The 23,630-nt window shown below is 42.7% G+C and overlaps 1 long non-coding RNA gene across 1 annotated transcript in view; it reads left to right on the top strand.

Moving 5' to 3' along the window:
• Positions 1-19,933, top strand: part of LOC147111030 (uncharacterized) — a 113,535-nt gene extending 93,602 nt beyond the window's left edge. The window contains exons 2-3 of the long non-coding RNA XR_015080029.1: positions 14,688-14,728; positions 18,670-19,933. This is a non-coding gene — a long non-coding RNA (uncharacterized LOC147111030). The remainder of the gene's footprint in view (positions 1-14,687; positions 14,729-18,669) is intronic.
• The last annotated feature ends 3,697 nt before the right edge of the window (positions 19,934-23,630 follow it).

Genomic DNA, 23,630 nt, shown 5'->3' with positions numbered 1-23,630 from the left:
AAATAATAAGAAATTTTAGTTTATTAAACTGTATTGTCAGACTTCCACTTTGATGACTTTGGCAAGAAGCAGTTAACTCAATCAAATCGGTGGTACATTACTGGTCCTCTGAAGTGTTGTGTAAAAGTTAATTTGGACCAGTTAATGCAAAACAATCCAAGCAAGCCAACTTTAAGCATTGTATAGATGCATTTAAGGGGGAAGCTAGATAAGCATATGAGGGAGAAGGGAATAGAGGGTTATGCTGATAGAGTTAGATGAGGAAGGTTGGGAAGAGGCTCGAGTGGAGCATAAATACTGGCATGGACAGGTTGCACCAAATGGCCTGTTTCTGTGCTGTGTATGTTATGTAATCTAACAGTTCCCTAGACATAACAACAGAAAATGCTGGAAAAACTCAGCAGGTCAGGCAACATCCGTGGAGAGAAATTTGAGTTGACGTTTCGGGTCGAAACCCTTCTTCAAAACTGGAAATAAAATAAAATAGATCGAAGGCAAGACTGCGATCGAACAAAAGAAGAAAAAAAGAGACAATAAAAGGTATTCGAAGCCAGACGAGATGGTAATAGGCCGGTGGAGACAAAAGGCAGCTGAGATTAGGTGTAAAGTGTACTGGCAGGTAAGAGACAGCTGCCAGGTGAGAGAGAGAAACAAAAGGAAAGGAGGACCCAAAACAAAGGGGTGGAAAAAATAATAAGTAAAACAGTAATAGGGGCCGAGGTTATGATCTAAAATTGTTGAACTCGATATGGAGTCCGGAAGACTGCAAAGTGCCTAATCGGAAGTAGAGTTGCTGTTCGAGTTTACGTTGAGCTTCCGTGGAACAATACAAGAGGCCAAGGACGGTGAGGTCCGAGTGGGAATGGAGCGGTGAATTAAAATGACAGGCGACCGGAAGCTCGGGGTCACCCTTACGGACTGAACGGAGGTGTTCCGCAAAGAGGTCACCCAATCTGCGTTTGGTCTCCCCAATGCAGAGGAGACCGCATTGTGAGCAGCGAATACAGTATGCTAGATTGCAAGAAGTACAAGTAAATCGCTGTTTCACCAGGAAGGGGTGTTTGGGGCCCTGGACAGTGGGAAGGGGGGAGGTATAGGGGCAGGTGTTACATCTCCTGCGCTTACACGGGAAGGTGCCAGGCGAAGGGGAAGGGCTGTTTGGGGTGATAGAGGAGTGGACTAGGGTGTCTCGGAGGGAGCGGTCCCTACGGAATGCTGAAAGGGGAGGGGAGAGGAAGATGTGTTTGGTGGTGGGATCACTTTGGAGGTAGCGGAAATGGCGGAGGATGATCCGTTGAATGTGGAGGCTGGTGGGGTGAAAGGTGAGGACAAGGGGAACCCTATCGTGGTTCCGGGAGGGAGGGGCAGGGGTGAGGGCAGAAGTGCGGGAGATCGACCACGGTAGAGGGGAATCATCGGTTGCGGAAAAAGGAAGACATGTCGGAAGCACTGGTGTGGAAGGTGGCATCATCGGAGCAGATACGGCGGAGACGGAGAAACTGAGAGAATGGAATAGAGTCCTTACAGGAGGCGGGGTGGGAGGAAGTGTAGTCCAGGTAGCTGTGGGAGTCAGTGGGCTTGTAGTGAATATTGGTCGATAACCTATCCCCAGAGATGGAGACGGAGAAGTCGAGGAAGGGAAGGGAAGAGTCAGAGATGGACCATGTGAAGGTGAGGGAAGGGTGGAAATTGGAGGCAAAGTGAATGAAATTGTCTAGTTCGGGGCGAGAGCAGGAAACGGCACCGATACAGTCATCAATGTATCGGAAAAAGAGGTGAGGGAAGGGACCCGAGTAGGACTGGAACAAAGATTGTTCCACATAGCCCACGAAAAGGCAGGCATAGCTAGGACCCATGCGGGTACCCATAGCAACACCTTTGATTTGGAGGAAATGAGTGGAGTTAAAGGAGAAGTTGTTCAATGTGAGAACAAGTTCAGCCAGGTGGAGGAGGGTGGTGGTGGATGGGGACTGGACGGGCCTCTGTTCAAGGAAGAAGCGGAGTTCCCTAGACATGGTCGGTTATTCTCCAGACAATTCTTTTATGAGGAATTAGGGTGAAGGGGTAAGATTCATTTGGTCCATTTTGTTTTTAGGTAGTAAACTTTGTTAAGGTTTATGGGTTTATCAACCACAGTGTTCTTCTTCGGGAGGGTGGGTGACTCCTTGGTCATTCACTCAGTTGCATCCATAAATAGTGATCCACCTGCCTCCTGCACCATACAGGACAACCGGCTCTTTCCAAATCAGAAGAAAACACCACCATGATACTGGCAGCCACCTAACTTTTTTTCCCCCCAAAGTATTCATAAAGTTTAGACACTGTTGGATCATAGCTACATTGTTAGCTTATGGCCTGAAAAAACAGAAAACAGTGATGCAGGTTGCAGAAATCAAGGTCACAGCAGCACCGTCAGAATTAGTGTAATTTTGAGACAAACATGACGAAAATCATATTTTAACAACAGCCCCAAAAGTGCAGTGTAACAAAATTGTAATATTTCGCTTCTACAATCCCACTGTAAATGCATAATGATATGGGGATTTATTTAATGAACAATTTCATATCCAGATGTAAAGTCATCTAAGATCACAAAAAAGCTTAGACGTTTTGATCAATACCATGGGCGACAGGTTTAAAGAAACTGCAGCAAATTTATGGGTACAACTAATTGCAAGGAGACTCATTGAAGTATTGGGTTTACTGGGAAGCATCAACTATAATGTTGCTCAAACTAATATAGGCTATTTCCTTGTTAAATGATATGTAAATAAGCAACTCAGATTCGGCATCAAAGGAAATTAGCTTTAACCAGTCCGGCTTTAGCACAGTTAAATTGTTATTTTTTGCGTCAAAGCCAGATTAAAGCAGTTGTCAGGCAAACAGAGATTATGTATTTGTGAAGAACAGCTTTGTCGTGGCCGTATTTTTCAGTGCATCGAAGTATCAGTCCATAACAGCATAATGCTTTGCCACACTAGCCATTTTCCACCCCCAAGTTCTTCAATCATTTCTAAACTTCCAGTCACCATTGTATCTATTTCAGAAGACCTCAATCTCTCCTTACAAAAATCCCAATCTTTGTAGATGTTTTATATTTAACAGAACTTTTTTCTGTACATTCTCCCTGCATTTTAAGCAACTCGGGAGTAGAAAACATAGCCCTTCTCTGTGCAATGGCTACAATGATCCCCGTGTGTAGTTTGGGGAATTAACTCATCAAATTTGCTAATTTAAATTTTAATACAGGGTCAAATGTTCAAAATCCAAAAATATGATAAAAACACATTAAGGTAAAGAACATTTGGGGAGGGTGAGTTAGTCTAGATCAAGCCCCAAATAAGGCAAGTTGTTCCTTAAATCAAAGAGACAATTAAATACTGCATTCTTCTAGTCAAAATTGTAAGATTTGCAAAATTTCTGCATTTCCCCAAAGGCTGTTATTAATAAACGGGACCCTGCATGGATTTTTTAAATCAAAAAGGGTACCCAAGATGGCGTCCGTGCCTTGTGGCAGAAAGCCTGAGAGATTTTAAAATGGACTCTGCAACGCAGACAGCTTGTGGATCGAAACCCAAGCTGCAAGCTTCTGCAAAGAGAGACTTTGTATTTTGGAACCAAACAGGACTCTGAATTATGCATTAGACTGAATTGGAGACAAATCTAAATTCAGTTTAGGCCTATAGTTAAGGCCATCAAGCAGTCTACATATATTATCGGAAACAGATTAACAGAGCCATCGAGGCCGGACAGGCCCATTAAGGAACTTTCATGACAATACAAGTCAATTATCAGGCCAGTAGATGCGATTACCGGCCATCTAAAACCAGTTAGTATAGATTACTACCATTATTTAAAATAGCCCGCCAAGATTAAAACAAAGAACTAACCTGATTTGGCGCGCAGATAAGGGTTTTCGACAAGGGTATAATTGAAGGCCCCCGGGTAGCAATCGGGGTTCGTTCGGTGGTGTGTTCTTTGTTGGTTGGTGTGCTGGTGCTGCCGCTCTTCGGCCCCTCGCCCTCGTGGCTGCCGCTCTTTCCGCGCTTACCCCCTGGCCTTTGCCCATGCCTTTTTCCCACTCCATCTGGAACTAGCCCTGGCACCGGGTCGGGCGGACATGGACAATTCAGGCCAGGCGAGGCGGGACGCGATGAGGGGAGGAGGGAAGACCACCTGAGGAAGACCGGCTGAAGAAGACCAACTGAGGAGAGGCTTCGAATTATCGGGCCTCCAGCCTCAGCCGACCTTCGAATATCTGCACACCAACTCAATCTGGCGGCTGTCGACGAAGAATCATCCCTGCAAGGTAAAGTACCCAAACAGAGACTTTAACTTTGGGGTACTCGAACCTGGACAACGCCCTTGCAGCGCTCGGAGGCCATGTGACGATGGCAGGCTCCAGAGAGCACCAAGAGCGAACCCCGAACCCAACCGCTGTTTTGAGTCTAACAAACCTTTTGATGGATGAGCATGAAGTTCTGACCCCTCATAGCTTAATCTAGTTAGGTATAGGGGTGGGATAAGGATAAGGGGATTGTTAAGATAGTTGTTTTCCATCTATGTGCCGTGTGTTCCCCATTCCCTGTATAAGTATAGTTATTCTTCTTTTGTATTTTCACCTGTAGAAGTGTACACTAGTAATTTTTCCATGAGATTGTATCAAGTTTTTCCTCTTCAATAAAATCTTGGTTTTTGTTTACATCCAACCACCTGTCTACTCGAGTCTTCTCGGTACCGCCGCCTTGTACCTAAGTCCAGTGTCTAGAACCCAGGGGCGTGGGAGCGATTCGAACCGCTCACAAAACAGTCAGGGGCATAACTGACTGGGCGTACGCGCCAAACACCACCACCACACGCCACCCCCTACAAAATACAGAATATAGCCATGCTGGCATAGGAATCAGGGAGTCTCTGACATTTCTTTTTCACTCTCATCATAGAATCAGAGTCATACAGCACAGAAGGAGACCATTCAGTCCATCATGCCTGTGCTGGCTCTTTGAAAGAGCTGGTCAATTAGTCCCACTCCCTTACTCTTTCCCCATAACCATGCACATTTTTGCTTTTCAAGTATTTATCCAATTCCCTTTTGAAAGTTACTATTGAATCTGCTTCCGCATTCCAGATCACACCAACTCACTGCGTAATATTTCTTCTCATCTCCCCTCTTCTTTCAACAGCTAATTAAAATATTATTGAACAACAATGTCAAATCAAGCTTGCAGTTATCTTTCCGTTGTATAGATTTACACCTTCTGAAGAATAATTTTCTATACGAGAGCTAAGTGGTGCAAGTGCCATAGTCAAGTCACATAGCTTAGTAATTGTACAGCTCAGTAACGGAAAAGTGGACAGAAATAGCCATGGCCACCCACCATGTTTTATTGAAAGAATTGTGCATGCAAAGCGACATCCTTCTTCAGTTACCAGTTTTCACACCACTGGGAAAATCATATTTCTCTTCAATCTGCATACTGAAGGATGAATGTAGCTCATTATAGTGGCCAGAACCCAACCTGCCACATGATTACCCATTACGTTACTCAATGAATACAAATGCTGCAGATATCTATAGTTTACCATACAGAATGTTAAATTAACACACTGAAAAAGCCAACAGCATCATTGGCATCATTCCCAATGTTCCAAAATGTTCAGAGAAAATCTTTGTTCCAGCTGCAGCGAATAAGCTCAAGTTGTCAAAAATGAATCATAAAATAGCAGGCTGTAATGAACAAGTTAGACTTTTACCGACATTACTGCAAATTGTCAGCTATAAAAAAATGCAGAATACGGACTGCACTGATGGAGCAATTAAAGGGAAGGCCAGCATTTGTGTTCGGCCATATTAAACAGAATGCTAAACAATTTTGAAGCAAAGTCGAAAAATGTTCATCCCTCAGCATAATGAGAAAACAGCAGCTCTGTGCAAGAGCACATAAGCAATTTCACTGAGACCTATGGCTTGCCATCTAAACTGGTTTAAACTTGACTTGTCATTATTCAGCAATACTTCAAATCAGATACAAAATAAAAACAATAATGATAAAATCTGTATTTAAAAAGCAGGGCCAGGATGAACAGTATTCCAGTTTAAGTAGATTGAAACATAGTGCCATCCAGACAATGAATGTACTGGGCACTTCACTTAGCAAAGTGATATAATCAGAATTTATTAGAGGAATGCCAGAGGGCAAATCATTTCTGCTGCTACACTACTGTGACCCAATAACAATTTTATTTGCCACAGAGCTACTGTATTTTGAACAACACCCAAAACACATATTAAATTTATAAGAGAAATGCGTGCAAAGCTGTATTCATCTTTTGTTATTTAATAAGCTGTTCCTGACCTTTTCATTAATTGATTGTCAACTGATAAAATGTATTGGGCCATTAAATTTTTTAGATTAACCATTTTACTGTACTGTATATGGCCTTAGCCTTCAACAAGAGTTTCCAGTACTACCATCAATCCAACTCACACACTCGGTGCTACAAAGAACATGCATCATTGATTTGTTGTAAGAGATGGATATTTTTCCAATTAGGTATACACACCAATGCAAAAATTTTGCTGAAAAAGAATATGGATCTAATCCTACAAATCTCCAATTAGGATCTTATTTGCATACATGCACGGTACCCCAGAAATGTTACAGCCGTCTGTACGATGTACAACACTAACCTACATAACCACTCCCACATTTACTAGAATTATTCTGACATTAAAATAGAGTTTCAAGCATCTTCTGCCTCCACTCATTACATACTGTACGCCTGGAAAATTCAGAAATAGTCCTGGATGAGAGCAATTATCTCAGGCAACTGGGATCATGTGAACAAAAGTCGCTAACGAGCTAGTTCTGAATTTATAAAATGCCTCAACATTGGATAAACCTGTGCTGTTTGCATTATACTCTCATGGAGTGGGAAGATGCAATCTCATATCCAAGTTCCAAGGGTTGGTGCCCAACATTTCACACAGAGAGCAAGTCAGGATGACAGTTACCTCAGGGTAGTGTCATACACCTTCTTGCAGCCAGTTTTAGAGTAACATTGCCAAGAGCCTGGCAGTAGCTAACATGCCATGGTTTGTTTCTCCATGATGTAGGTAAAAAATTGAGAAAAGAAACTAGTGCTGCTTTACAGTAAACGCTGTCATTTACATGGTATTTAAAGATATAAATTAATTGTCCAAAAATTGTTGGAAGACAGCTATGTGCAAGAATTCTTCACATCACCGTGTTCATCTGTTGACTGTTCTTCACACAAATGACCAGCAAAAAGGATGTCAACATTCCACAACACCACAGATTAACCTGGCTTGTGTTGAAGCTTTCACTTTCTTTGGAATTGTTAAAAGTCATAAATTATTTGTTTGGATTATTTCTGTAACAAACTCCCGAGAAAAAAAATGTTTATCTGGCAATAATAACTTGCAATTATATAGCGCCTTTAACATAGAAAAACATCTAAAAGGCGCTTCACAGAAGCGTAATCCGAAAGAAATTGCCACAGAAGGAGATAAGAGGGGTGACCAAAAGCTGTGTCAAAGAAGTGGGTTTTAAGGAGGGCCTTAAAAGAGGAAAGGAAGGCAAAGTGGCAGAGTGGTTTAGGGAGAGAATTCCTGAGCATAGTGCCTAGACAGCTACAGGCACAGCCACCAATGGTGTGGTGAAGAGAGTAGGGGGATGCATGAAGACCAAAGTTAGAATAAAGCAGAGTTCTGGGGAGGTAATCGAGGGGGGGGGGAGGCGCGTGAAAGAGAGGGGGTAAGGCCATGAATGGATTTAAACACGAGAATATGAATTTTAAATTGGAGGCATTAGGTGACCTAAAGCCAATGCAGGTCAACAAGGACGGGATTGACGCATGAGCAGGACTTGGTGCGGGATAGAATAGAGGAAGTTGAGTTTTGGATAAGCTGAAGTTTATAGAGCATTCAGGATGGGAGGTCGGCCAAGAGAGCATTGGAATAGTCAAGTGTGGAGGTGACAAAAGTACGGCTGAGGGTTTCAGCAACAGATAGGCTGAGGCAGGAGCAGGCGATGAGTGGTCTAACCAAGGGTCTATATAAGTTTAACATTACCTCCTTGCTTTTATATTCTATTCCTCTACAACCCCAGTACTTTGTTTGTATTCTTTATAGCATTTTTGGCTACTTTTAGCAATTTATGTCTCTTTATTCCCAGATCTCGCTGCACCTCTACCCCATTTACTTTTTCGGGAAAGGTAGCATATTGATTATGTTACTGGACTAGTAATCCAGAGGCCTGGACTAAGGATTCGGAGATGTGCGTTCAAATCCCACCACGACAGCTAGGGAATTTAAATTCAGTTAATTAAATAAATGAAAGCTAGTATCAGTAATGGTGACCATGAAACTATCGGATTGTCGTAAAAACCCATCTGGTTCACTAATGTCCTTTAGGGAAGGATATCTGGCCTATATCAAATCAAATCAAATCAAATCAACTTTTATTGTCGTTGATAGTGCACAAGTGCAGTACAACGAAATGTAGGCTTGCGGCTCCCGAGAGTGTACATTTGGATTAAGACATTTAAACATTCAACATACATTTGGCTTGTAGTATATTAACATAAACATATATGACTCCAGACCCACAGCAATGTGGTTGACTCTTAACTGCCCTCTGAAATGGCCTAGCAAGCCATTCAGTTTTAACAAACCGCTATGGGGAACAATAATAAAAAAACGAAAGGACCACCGGCATTGACCTAGCCACCGGCTTCGGACACAACACCAGCACAGTCGATCCTGCAAAGTCCTCCTCACTAACATCTGGGGACTTGTGCCAAAATTGGGAGAGCTGTCCCACAGACTAGTCAAGTAACAGCCTGACATAGGTATGATTCTGCGAGTATGACTTTCAGACAATGTCCAAGATTCCACAATCACCATCCCTGGGGGTATGTTCTGTCCCACCGGCAGGATATACCCACCAGAGATGGCAGCACAGTGGTATACAGTCAGGAAGGAGTGGCCCCAAGAGTCTTCAACATTGACTCCAGACCCCATGAAGTCTCATGGCTTCAGGTCAAGCATGGGTTAGGAAACCTCTGCTGATAAGGTCAGAAGTGGGGATGTTCGCTGATGATTGTACAGTATTCAGTTTCATTTGCAACTCCACAGGGAATGAAACAGTATATGCCCAAATGCAACAAGACCTGGATGACATTCAGGCTTGGGTTGATAAGTGGCAAGTAACATTTGCGCCACACAAGTGCCAGGCAATGACTATCTCCAACAAGCGAGAGTCTAACCACCTCCCCTTGACATTCAACGGCATTACCATTGCCGAATTCCCCACCATCAACATCCTGGGGGTCACCATTGACCAGAAACTTAACTGGACCAGCCACATAAATACTGTGGCTACAAGAGCAGGTCAGAGGCTGGGCATTCTGCAGCGAGTGTCTCACCTACTGACTCACCAAAGCCTTTCCACCATCTACAAGGCACAAGTCAGGAGTGTGATGAAATGCTCTCCACTTGCCTGGATGAGTGCAGCTCCAACAGCACTCAAAAAGCTCGACATCATCCAGGACAATGCAGCCTGCTTGATGGCACCCCATCCACCACCTTAAACATTCACTCCCTGCACCACCGGTGCACCATGGCTGCAGTGTGTACCATTTACAAGATGCACTTCAGCAACTCTCCAATGCTTATTCAGCAGCACCTCCCAAACCCGCAACCTCTACCACCTAGAAGGAGAAGGGCAGCAGGCGCATGGGAACACCATCACCCCCCAAGTTCCCCTCCAAGTCACACACCATCTTGACTTGGAAATATATTGCCGTTCCTTCATCGTTGCTGGGTCAAAATCCTGGAACTCCCTCCCTAGCAGCACTGTGGGAGTACCTTCACCACACGGACTGCAGCGGTTCAAGGCGGCGGCTCACCACCAGCTTCTCAAGGGCAATTAGGGACGGGCAATAAATGCTGGCCTTGCCAGTGATGCCCACATCCCGGGTCAAATTTTTAAAAAATCTTCCAAGGAATAAGTGGCCTCCTTATTCCTCCTACTCTTAAAATGAACCTCCTCACACTATACTATATTGAATTTTATTTGCCATTTATCCACCCACTCTGCAAGCCTGTTTATGTCTTCCTGTATTTTCGTGCAATCCTCCACATCATTAGCCCTGCCCCCAATTTGACATCATCTGCAAATTCCAACACCTTACCGATAATTTCTGAGTCCAAATCATTTATTTATATTGGGAACAACAATGGTCCCAGCACAGATCCCTGTGGGACAACTCTCCCTCCTTTTGCCACTCCAAGAACTTCCCTTACTGCCTGCCCTCTGTTTTTTTGTTTTGTAGCCATCTTTCAATCCATTCTATCTAGCCCTGACTCCACTCATCCTGACCTTTGTCGTCATGAGTCTCTTATGTGGCACCTTATCAAAGCCTTCTGAAAGTCCATGTATACCACATTCACTGCATTGCCCTTGACTACTATTTGTTATTTCTTCAAAGAATTTAATAAGTTTGGTTAAACATGTCCTTCCTTTTAGAAAACCATGCTGACTATTTTATTTTATTTTCCACTTCTAGATGTTTTGTTACCTGATCTTTTAGTAAAGATTCCAGTAGCTTTCCTACCACTGATGTTAAACTAACTTAGTTCCCTGGGTTAATTCTATCTTCCTTTTTGAAGATAGGAATTACATTTGCTGTTTGCCATTCCCAATGACTCTGTTCCATCCAGTTCCCCTCTGTTTTCCCCAACGAGTTTGGGCTCAAGCTCAGACTAAGAAACGCCCTGCCCCCAAATCTGACTCACTCATCCCTACACATTACTTGTCTCTGCAGTGCTGAATGACAGTGAATGATGCAGTCTCTTAAAAGACTATCAAATGTTGGCCCAATTTTCACTAAAAATTGTTGAATACAATTCTGTGCAGGTGAGACTCAAAATATTTTGAAGATTAACAGTACAAGAGAAAGTGCATGTCTACATTTTCTATAGCAGTCCTCAAGTACAAGGGTGTGTATTTTTTGTTTTGCACGAGGGGCCACTGGCCATAGCATTCTGAATGAATGAGTTTGTGGCGAGTGGGTGCATTGAGGCTAGCAAATTGTTAGAGAAATGTAATTCCAGATGTTGAAAGCATGAATTAGTATTTCAGCAGCAATGGAAAAGTAGGGACAGACAAAAGCAATATTCCGTAGGCAAAGGACAGCAGTCTTGGTACTGGATTGGAATAGGTCTTGGTGGAGGAAGCAGATCTCGGGGTCCAACTGCAAGGCAAAATTCAGCACCTTGGGATTTAGCTTTAGGTGGCAACCTGGGAATCAACGACAAGGACAAATAGGTGTCTGTGGGAGCAGAGGATAATGGCTTTGATTTTGTCAACATTAAGCTGGAGGTGCTTCAACTAACCCCAGTTGGAGAAGGCAGAGGTAGCACTGAGTGTTGTAGGCATACATATATAAAATTACCACATGCTTTTGCCGATATCACCGAAGTGTGAATAAAGATGGAGACCTGGGGTACACCAGAGGTAACAGTGTAGGTATGGGAGGAGAAGCTATTGGGAGTGATGTAATGAAAGAATGGATGGCAGATGAAAATATATAGAGCGGAAACAAAAAGAATGTAGAGTGGGAAACAAGCAGAGAGACATACATTTTATTTTTGGCCGGGGGCATGAGAGATTATATTACATGTTTGATATACAATTTCAGGTATCCATTCATACAAAAGCAAGGGTCATCTGACGAAGGGGTCATCGACCTGAAACATTAACTCTGTTTCTCTCCACAGATGCTGCCTGACCTGCTGAGTATTTCCAGCATTTTCTGTTTTTATTTCAGGTATTCATTGTCCATTTCATCTCATCCACAGTTCATTATATTGACCATTTTCACAATAAATATTCCAAATTTTTGACCCTGGACTTTCTGGTTACCAAATCAACATCAGTGAAAATTACAAACCCCTGACTATTATCATTTTAGAATAAATGGCAGAAGATCTGTTTGGCAGGTCAGCGTGTGATTCACTTCAGAGTACCATCGCAGAAAGACATGTTACTGGCAACTACACAAAGAATTGCTGAAGCATAATGATACTACAAATAAAAGCCTGAACTGAGAAACAGTGCAAGTGCCAAACTATTTTCATGCTGGTAGCATGCAAAACATAGTTTGTGCAAAGCCAATTCCTGAGTATGAAAAAAAAATTAATAAAAAATATCCAGAATACTCAGGCAAAAGGCCAGGGTTTAGATGCCCTTTTCACATAGGCTGAGGCAGTGCTACGATTTAGCAGGGCTTAGTTTTTAGTTTTCATTAGTAAAATGTGAGCCTTTTTCCAGCCAATCCTTCATTTACTAAGAGTTTGCACTAATACTACATGAATTTAAAGGAATTCTGTTCCAACTTTTTAAAATGTGTATTAAACAAACTTGAAAAAGATGGTTGCAGTAATTGTATCAATTAAATGTGATTAAAACCAAGATTAACAAATTACAATTTTTAATCACAAAATTAATGCAGATTAATTTTTTTTTAATCACTTGACAGCCCTAATATTCATTACATCAGAAATGACATACAAGGCCCATGTGATATACATTTAGGTATTTTTATATTGGTGCTAGGGCTTAATTAGACAGCTGTGACCTCCAAAGACTGCTCTCCCTTTTTTAATGCCCTGTGTAGCACTGATTCCTGTTGCCGGTCCAACAGGAAAAGGTCCATGTATTCCACAACTCCCAACAGGTGCCCTCAAAATCCACAAACAGTAGGATCCTGGACACAGTCAGAAATACACAGATTGCCTCTCTTACATTACAATATGGCACGCTGACCAAAGGTACACTATAAACATGAAAGTTAAATGACGAGTGGGCCTGACTGCTTAACTTAAGCAATAAAGTCACCAAACTTCAATACCAAGTCTGTCTACTTGTCTAAATGCGCTCGAACACCAAGATGAGTGTGAGGTTCCAGTTACTAATGAGTGAATAATTTTAGTGTTGTAACAGTTTTAAAATAAATAATTTGAAGAAAGTGAGGTCCTACCTGTTGATGAATGCCACTAAGGAATATAGCAGTTCCATTTTACATTGGAAATTAAAGCTTGTAAATGTGAACTTGGTCAATGAAGGGATTTCATCAATTATCTTACCTCCTATCCTGAACGTGCTTGGGTAAGATTATACAAGTGGCTGGAAGCTCTACAGTACCCGCTCCACACAAGCCTTCTTTATGTGTGAGCTCAGAGAGTGTCAGCAGACCAGTCAACCATGGAAGGCATCACAAGCGAGTGCAACCTTCTTCGCATTTGATGGCATAATTTACAGCAGCGGTCACTGTATAGCAATCAGATTTGGGGAAGCCTGGCTTATTATTTTTGTTCTCCCATACAGGAGTAGAGACCCATTATACCATCTCCATCACCATCCCACTTGAGACTAGCTAACGCAGCATAGGACAGGAATTAGACTGACACCTTCATGACCTGACAGTGCTAAACTGGGCAGTGATTTACCCCACTGCGGTATTGAGAGTGCTTGAAAAGATTTAAGATTTGTTTTTTGTTATTTTTCAAGTTTTATAGCACGTACAAATACTAAATTTGACTATTTGACGAATGGTGTGCTGTTTTGGTTTAAATAGGCTATTTTGCCATTTGCCACAAAATTGAATGTTGAAGAGTGACCAGGAGCATTGGGATACATAGTAACCTTTGCAACTGTTACAAACAGTCCTACACTGGTATTCTCACACTACTGCCACACTAATTGTACAAAATGCTTTGCTGTTCTAAGCAAGTAAAATGGGCAATAGAAATGAAATTCAACGGTCACATTTATAATTACACAATCTCGCATTAATTTATATAAGTTCTCGACAACAACAACATGAATTTATATAGCCCCTTTAACGTAAGAAACAATCAGACAAAAACAGACACCGAACCAAAGAAGGAGGGGTGCCTAAAAGCGCTCGTCAAAGAAGTAGGTTTTAAGCAGGTCATAAAAGAGAGGTGTAGAGAAGCAGAGAATTCGGAAGGGAAATTCAGAGCTAGGACCTGGACAGTTAAAGGCACAGCCGCCAGTGGTGGGGCAAAGGGTGTGGGGTGATGTGCAAGAGGCTAGTATTGGAGGAATGCTGAGTTCGCAGAGGGTTGCAGGGCTGGAGGAGGGGCCTTCACTCCATTGTATAAATTCATATGTTTAGCTAAATAGTGAAACCTATCTAAAAACCCAAAAGCAAATTTACCCATTAATATTTCAGGGGCTCATTGTTGCAACAGTAACCATTTAAAAAATTATTTAAATAAACTGCATTCTTATTTTAGTTTACAATTACAAATAATGATCAGTCCATTAAAATTGAAGTTAATTTTGATTTTCCATCTGCATTCCCCTGCCCACCACCGCACCCCCCCGCACCCCACACCAAACTAAGCACATTGCAATGATCCAAGATGACCTTCCACTGTTTTATCCATTAACCAAAACTATCAGTAACTCAAAGTCACACAAGGGTCTTGCACCTTGTTAAAAGTAGTTAACAAGAGCTGTACTGCTAGAGACAACAAATAACAGAGGTTTTGGCTCTTGTTTGCCACTGTAAACTGCAAATTTAAAACAATTGAGATTCCCTAAATGCATCTTTCTGTTGAATTTTTACAGCAAATCCTCAAAATGGAGATCTCCTGCCTGTATAAGTGCTGGTGAGTTCCACAAGCAAATCTGCAACACATCCTCCACCAGTTCATATGCCTCTAACTGTTCCATCCAACCTTACAATAGCTTTGTTGGGACCTACTTTATATGTTGCCTCTTGCTGTATGGTTCTAAAAACTATCTACAAACAGTTCTGACATATGCAAAGATTTTTTCAGTTGCCTTATAAAACCAAGCAGAGGTGATCGACATCAAAAGTTCATCACATCAAAAACACTGTACGCTTGGTCAAAACAGAGAAAGAAGCATGGTGAATGCCATGGGGTTTTTTCCACCCCGACACTGGTCACACTCCTCCAGTGTAATTGGGGCAGTTTCACTAACAGAAGTCAATGCCTTCAAATACAGCTCCGAGCATAAACATATTAGGCCAGAATTTACTGTAGCAGGGCATCTGATGTTAGTTAGCCTTCCCCCTGCACCTTTCAGCTCAAAATGAAATTGCCCACAAAGTTGCTTAAAGTGCGAGCTGATAACAGCGTAGCGAGGGCAACAGGGCATCTGGGACCTGAGAGAACAGCTTAACCAACAGGGTACCTCCTTAACCAATGAGATTTAAGGATTGGGAAATAAACACAGGAAGGAGTCAGGAGGAGAGTGAATTAAAGGGGGTGAATTCAATGTCAAATCAGATACAGAAACAAAAATAAGAGAGAGGGAAAGAAAGACTGGATTGAGAGAGAAAAAAATACAGAAACGAAAAGGTAAGAAAAAAAATTTAAAATTTGACATTTTTAAAATCTCTCTGAAAAATTCAAAACCTGAAGGAATGAGACTTGTAATTTTCAGTGCCAGAGGTTGACTGGCAGTCATCAACACTTAGCATGTCGTTAAAAGGGTGCTTATGCTTGTAATTACAAGACACAATATTTTGTGGCAAGTTTAACGTACAATTAATGGGCAAATGTACCAAGTTCCTAAAAAAAAACAGGGAGGCTAAGGGCAAGATGTCGTTTTCGCGAAGCTAACGGGGAGAGCGACGCAACTCGGACAGCAACTTTGGGATATTCGCATTTAATTGCGCATCTGCTCCTTGCCTGGAGTTGCTGTACCGTTTACGCCTACAGCGAGTGCAATTAACATGGCCGTTATTTTGACAAAAAATTGTAATTTGTTAATGGCGTGTTCTTCAGCCAAAATAATTTTCTATGTCTAATACTGGATTCATGTGGCTAAATAGATTCTGAATTTGGCTAATAACCTTGCACGCAATTTATTGCATGCAACATCAGATTTAAAGGAATGATTGGTGCATCAGATTTGACTATATTTTGTATTTTCTAGTTGGCTAATTTTATGACTAGTAGAAATAAAATTAAAAATCCATCAATGACCCTGCTGCAGTTGAGGCTACATCACTTAACAGTAATTTACCCAATACACTAAATGTTGCCTACATTAGTTATAGTAGAAAGACAAAACCATGAAAAGACTATTCTGGTCAACACTGTCATTACACCCATTCATATATCAAATTACACAAGTAAAATAAACTGCAGGAATGGCTGTATGAAATTTCTCAACATATAAATTTACTAGCATATTCTCATAGTTGGAGAAAAATAGCAGCACATATTAAGTGTGAAAATATTACTTAATCACATAAAAAAATCATGCTTAAGAATCATCAACCCAAATTAATGAGAAATCCACATTACTAGTTTCTGTTTGCCTGATTTGGAACACACACTGTCCTGGAAAGGACACACCCCACTTACCCAAGTCCAAAGAATTTAGACATGGGTCAGAAACAGCAAAGGTCCAGGGACCCCATGTGTGCAGAGGGGTACTGTTAGAGATTTTAACTGGGTAAAATCTCAGCGCTGGTAAACTTCCTGCTCCTATTTAACTAAAACAACCCTACCAAATTGGGTACCATACTGCAAGGGTTACCTGGAGCCAAGAAAGACAAATCCCAGCTTCCAGCGACAGGTCTACCCTTCCAGGTCAGATCGATGAGCCAGATTGACAGGTCAATTATAAACAGTACCCTGGAGTACTGAAACCTGCCTGGCTCGGATATTGGATTAGTGAGTTTGCCACAGATAATTGACTTGGTTCCAATCTTGCAACAATAACTTGCATTTATATGGCACCTTTAACATAGAAAATGTGTCCCAAGGCTCTTTACAGAAGTTAATAAAACACTCTTCCCAGAAGCCGGTCTCAGTGAATTTGGCAAGTTTACTCTGGAATGCCATTGCCATGCATGACACGTGTCAATAACCAGTGGCTCTAACACCCCCATTCAGCAACATTATTTTTTAATTCGTTCAGGAGATGTGGCCGTCGCTAGCAAGGCCAGCATTTATTGCCCAGCCCTAATTGCCCTCGAGAAGGTAGTGGTGAGCCACCTTCTTGAACCGCTGCAGTCTGTGTGGTGAAGGTACTCCCACAGTGCTGTTAGGGAGGGAGTTCCAGGATTTTGACCCAGTGACGATGAAGGAACAGCGATATACTTCCAAGTCAGGATGGTGTGTGACTTGGAGGGGAACTTGGAGCGGGTGGTGTTCCCATGCACCTGCTGCCCTTGTCCTTCTAAAAAGACTTGCATTTATTTAGCGCCTTTCACGACAACCGGATGTCCCAAAGCGCTTTACAGCCAATGAAGTACTATTTGAAGTGTAGTCACTGTTGTAAGGTGGGAATCGTGGCAGCCAATTTGTGCACAGCAAGGTCCCACAAACAGCAATGTGATAACGACCAGATAATCTGTTTTTGTTATGTTGGTTGAGGGATAAATATCGGCCAGGACTCCAGGGATAACTCCCCTGCTCTTTTTCGAACTAGTGCCATGGGATCTTTTACATCCAACCTGAGAGCAGACGGGGCCTCGCTTTAATGTCTCATCCAAAAGACAGCACCTCCGACAGTGCAGTACTCCCTCAGCACTGCACTGGAATGTCAGCCTAGCTTTATGTGCTCAAGTCCCTGGTGGTAGAGGTCGCGGGTTTGGGCGGTGCTGCCAAAGAAACCTTGGCGAGTTGCTGCAGTGCATCTTTTAGCTGGAGCACACTGCAGCCACGGTACGCCAGTGGTGGAGGGAGTGAATGTTTAAGGTGGTGGATGGGGTGCCAATCAAGCGGGCTGCTTTGTCCTGGATGGTGTCGCGCTTCTTGAGTGTTGTTGGAACTGCAATCATCCATTCCATCACACTCCATACTTGTGCCTTGTAGATGGTGGAAAGGGTTTGGGGAGTCAGGAGGTGCGACACTCGCCGCAGAATACCTAACAGCTTTTATCTTTTAAATATCTTTTCACTGCCGGAGAAGATCTTTATTATGCACCACTTTTTAAAACCTCAAAAAAATATCAACATGCTGTTAAACCCATTAAGTGCTTTTTTGTGATAGCAGTTAACATTTGTGAATTTGACTATTACCTGTTGTCCTACAGTGCCCTCGTCATTTTATCCAGTCCTTTCCAGTACTAGAGATGACTACGTTTTTACCTACAACCGAGTCTATCTTTTTTTCCCTCTTTGTCTGTCATTAAGCAACTGGTAACTGCAGTCTTGAGTTCTTGCTGGGCAGAAAGCAAGAACCAGGAACTCTTCCTGAGCAGCATGATAAACAGAACAACTCACCATAACATTTGCCAGTGCATTGCCACCATCCTTTTGACCACAACATCGACCCACACTGCCCTATCAAATGATGGTTCCACCAGTGGAGGTGTAGAGGTTTGATAGCAGCGAATTGACTTTCAGCAGCCAATCATGGTATGAACCAAACCCTGGCTGTATGAATGCATAGTGACATGCACCACTCTGGATAATGCCTTCCAGCTGCTGTCATCCCAATCCTCAGTTTCTTCATCAGCTATATGCATGGTAAAAGGATAACACAGGGAAACTTGTGATATGGCAGACACCTTCATGTTTCAACCATTCTCAAGTTTAATGTTGCATATCAATTGCTTATTTCAGATTCGAATGAAAAGGATGTTGGCAAAGAGATGTCCCTGTCATGATGTTGATTCCACTTCCAGAGCCCACCCTCCCTGCAAATGCTTCACCTTTGTGCTACAAAACCACCTGAGAAATTGGTCCTAAATCTCTCAAATGGGTGAAGGAGGCTATTGCATTCCTAGGAACTCTGAATCATGAAGGAGAACTGCTTGGACACTCCCCTAATACATCACAAGTTTATCCTGTACTGAGGGTTTACAAGCTTATCCTGTACTGAGGGTTTACAAGCTTATCCTGTACTGAGGGTTTACAAGCTTATCCTGTACTGAGGGTTTACAATCAGTCATCGTGGAGAGAAATGCAAAAGATCAGAATGTCACTTGCCTGTTCTCAATTTGGTCCTGAAAAATTTGGTCCAAACTAAAACCGGCATTCACTCAAAATCCCAGATAACAACATGAATCAACAATTGAGGTAAACACCTCTTGTATCTTCCAATAGATGTTTTTCTCACTCCCTCTTAAACTGTGCAGAAGCAGAATACGACACGAGGCAACCCACTGTCATATTCCACTGTTCAAAATGGTAAATAGACTGCACTAAAGCCCAAGCAAGTCCACCTAAATAAATCTGCAACAAGCAGCACTGCAATTCTTTCAGAAAATCCTAGAATAGCCATTTTGCGGCATCCCACACGTCACTGATGAAAGTATCAAATATGATGGATGACAACAGATAGCCATACCTCAATCCTCTTTCAAAAGGGAGTTTCTCAGCTACTGAACTGGATGCTGGAATACGCATCCTGGAGAAAATCCAAGATTTAGTCATTTGTGCTCCCATAGTCTCCACTTCTTCATGAGAGCTGCTACATTAACTATGAAAACCTTATTAAAATTGATAAGAGCTACGTTATTGGGGTTCTCTTGAGCTGTACCAATCATATACATACACCTCATGCACTCAAGAACAAAATTACACTGCGGATCCCCAAATCACCCCACATACATGCTGTGCCAATGTGAAGTATCACTTTAAGAGCCACTAATATCAACAGGATTCCCTTTGTAGTTGTTGTTCTCACTTAGATCCACCACCTTAAGCACAGAAACCAAACCACATTCTGGAACAGCAAACCGGTCCTATTTCTCCAACCTCAGCAAGACAGCTTCAAGACAGGTCAAATGTTTTTGGCAATGAACTCCAAAATCATTCTAATTCCCTCAACCCCATCCCCAAATGCAACTTTTAGGAATCTAGCATGAAATAATAGTCTTATGGATTTGTGGACATAACGCCAAGGACCAAGCTGCCTAGGCATTCCACGTACCGATGCGGAGACTAACGGACCCCACACAAAAATGCAAGGTCAGTTCATTTAAATAATTTAATCGCAATCCCAACATCTAAAAGAATGAATGAATGAATTTGCATTTATCACATCAGGACATGTCAAAGTGCTTTTCAACCAATGGATTACTTTTGAAGTGTAGTCACTGTTGTTACATAGACAAACACCGCAGATAATTTGCACACGGCAAGCTTCTACAAACAGTAAAAGAATCAATGACTGGCTGATAATCTATTTTTGGTCATATTAGTTGAGGAAAGAATGTTAGCCAGGACACCAGGAGAACTTCCCGCTCCTCCTGAAATAATGCCATGGGATCTTTTACATCCATCAAGTAAGCAGTCGGGACCTTGGTTTAACGTCTCATCCGAAGGATAGTGTAGCACTCCTCGGGACTGAAGGTGGCATGGGGATAGGGCCCGAACATCAGGCGTCAGTAGCTGGCCACCTAAACACTGCCAGTTTCTTTTTAATTTTTAATGTCGTAGGAATTTTAATCCATTTGCCGGAAGTAGGCACTGAAGGTCAAAGAAAAAATAGAGGGGTGCTACTACAACAGGAAGAGGGCCATCTTCCATTAAAATTGAAAATGTTATATGCAGGCCTCACCTTCACTTCAGCTACATTATGGAGAACCTTCCTAACTTGAATGTGATTTGGAATCTTAAGGATTTTTGCACGCAGTTTGAATACAGGATCCTAGCGTGCTTCAAACTGGTCAGCTGGTTGCACTGAACAGCTTAAAGGCCTCAGACCTTCACATCCAATACCACACAGTCCGGCCCAGGAGTAACGTTCACCTCTGCGACCTGGGTTTCTAATCCAGCCCAAGCTGATGGGAGGAAAGTTTCCTCTGGTCTGCTAGTTTCCAAAATTTTTGAGTTTGTTCAGTCTTAACCCAACTGCGATTAGCCGTGAACTCATGCCACAAAATTTGAAGTGGAAAAATTTACAGTGGTGCAATAAGAGATGCACTTTTGAGGCTGGGGCACAGTACAGGGTGGGTTTCTCCTCAGCACACACATTCTCACTTTAACTCCAAAAAAGAATAAGGTCTGTGGCTGAGATCTTCAGTGACTTTTTTTTTTATTTAATAGTTATTTTACCGAGGAGAAATCCTTAGCTAATGTTTCAATAATAATGGATCTGATAAAATGGAGAAGTCACGTCGATCCCAACATCCTCCAGCAACCTGTAAATTTCAGTATTGTCAAAGAATTTGCATCAGTCTGGCCTCTTGTCACTGTATTAATGGTAATATCTAAAATAACAACAGAAAATGCTGGAAACACTCAGCAGGTCAGGCAGTAATATCTCAATTCTGGCTATCGGCCATAGATTCCAAAATCCAAAAGGGAGCCCTCTCTCCAATCTCCAAAAGTTTCATGGGGAGAAGGCAGGGACAGGGTACTGAGTTTGGATGGATGATCAGCCATGATCTCATTGAATGGCGGAGCAGGCTCGAGGGGCCGAATGGCCTACTCCTCCTATCTTCTATGTTTCTATGTCCAATGACCTCCCCCAGTTAAAACCCAATATCCTAAATTATTAACCTTCACCCGAACATCTGCGCTGGCTTGTTACAGGAGCAAAGCTGAAGGTTACAAAAGTTGCTGGATGTCCAAAGGTTTTATCGCTGTGCTAACCCGCTGCTCTCACTGTAAATTACACAGGAACCACTTGGCGTTTAAAAGGTCTGCGCTGTGCTCGGGAAGCGAGAAGCGAACCGTATCACAAAAATCAATGTTTTGACACTATTCATTTAATGTTATGAACAAACTGAAATGTTTTGACAACACTTTTCTGCAAAGACGTCTCTTTAAAATATTCAGAGAAAGCGCAACATTGTAATTTTAAAAATGTCTTTCGATAGATTTTTTTTTAAAAACAGTCACAAATTACAGGTGATGATGTCCACAAACCACCCACGAATGTGCAAGAAGTAGTTCAGAAGACTGCAATTATTAATTAATCTGTAAAGCCGCCACGTTGCAAGAGATCGCCACAACTGAAAGTAACAGGTTAACAAGTGTGACAGGGAAGGATTAAAAACCTAACCCGTTTAACTGTTGAAAACTTTTCCCTAAGTTGGGCTGTGAGCTGCAGTCAGCGCCGGGGCCTGCGGAGGCTACGCTCCGGGCCGAGCCGGGGCACAACCCCCAGTCCCGACGCTTCGGCACCAACCGCCGAATCCGTGAGCCAACACGCCGCCCCCCATCGCTCACCCCTACCCCGCCGCGGCCGCGCTAATCGCTGAAGAGAATCTTCAACACCAGGCCCTGGTCCTGACCGCGGTGTCGGCTGGACGCACCTGGCGTGTGTGGAGAACGGGGCGTCCCGCCGATTGCCTCAGCGCTCGCGTTACGTGTAGTGTCATGGAAGCCGCCATGTTGCCCGGCTACCAGTAAGAGGAACGGTTGGGGGGGGGGGATAAAGACAGTTGTGCAACTTCGACAGGAGGGCCTGGCCTTGCCTTGCCCCTCCTCTACATCCAATTCACACAAGGCTGCCCTTGTGGGGAACAACATCACCACTGGAACCTGTATTTTTCTGTCACACTGTTTCCTTCACTTTCTACAGACCTGCAAATTCGTTTATTGACAATGGCTTGTTTTTTTTAATGGCAATATAGCCTCTTTAGTAGCATTTCAGTGGACACCAAATTAAAAACACAAATTGATTAAGGCCACAACAACACAAAAGCAAAATACCGTGGATGCTGAAAATCTGAAATAAAAAACAAAATGCTGGAAATATTCAGGTCGGGCAGCATCTTGGAGAGAGAGAGAAACCTATAGAAACATAGAAGATAGGAGCAGGAGTAGGCCATTCGGCCCCTCGAGCCTGCTCCGCCATTTAATGAGATCATGGCTGACCATCCAAACTCAGTACCCTGTCTCTGCTTTCTCCCCATATCCCTTGATCCCTTTTGCCTTAAGAAATATATCTAACTCCATCTTGAATATATTTAATGAATTGGCCTCAACTGCCTTCTGTGGTAGAGAATTCAACAGGTTCACCACTCTCTGGGTGAAGAAATTCCTCCTCATCTCTGTCCTAAATGGCTTACACCTTATCTTTAGACTGTGGCCCCTGGTTCTGGACTTCCCCGCCATCGGGAACATCCTTCCTGCATCTAGTCTGTCCAGTCCTGTTAGAATTTTATAAGTTTCAATGAGATCCCCTCTCATTCTTCTAAACTCCAGCAAATATAAGCCCAATCGACCCAATCTCTCCTCATACGTCATTCCTGCCATCCCAGGTATCAGTCTGGTGAAATAACAACAGAAAATGCTGGAAAAACTCAGCAGGTCAGGCAACATCCGTGGAGAGAAATTAGAGTCGACGTTTTGGGTCGAAACCCTTCTTCAAAACTGGAAAGGAAATGAAATAGATCGAAAGGAGGGCTGGGGAGGGAACAAAAGAAGTGAATAGACATTAAGAGGTATTCAAAACGAGACGAGATGGTGATAGGACTAGTAAAGAGACAAAAGACGGCTCAGATTAGGTGTGAAATGTACTGGCAGAATGAGAGACAGCTGCCATGTAAAAAAAAAAGAGGAAAATGGGGGGGAGGGAAAACCCAAAACAAAGGGGTGGGGGGGAAAAAAATGTAATAGGGGCCGAG

This window comes from Somniosus microcephalus, chromosome 11 (genome assembly GCF_052327205.1).
Source record: "Somniosus microcephalus isolate GS21.2 chromosome 11, FLI_Smic_1.0, whole genome shotgun sequence".
NCBI lineage: Eukaryota > Metazoa > Chordata > Chondrichthyes > Squaliformes > Somniosidae > Somniosus > Somniosus microcephalus.
The sequence above is the reverse complement of the archived record's forward strand: the minus strand, read 5'-3'. Positions and strand labels throughout refer to the sequence as shown.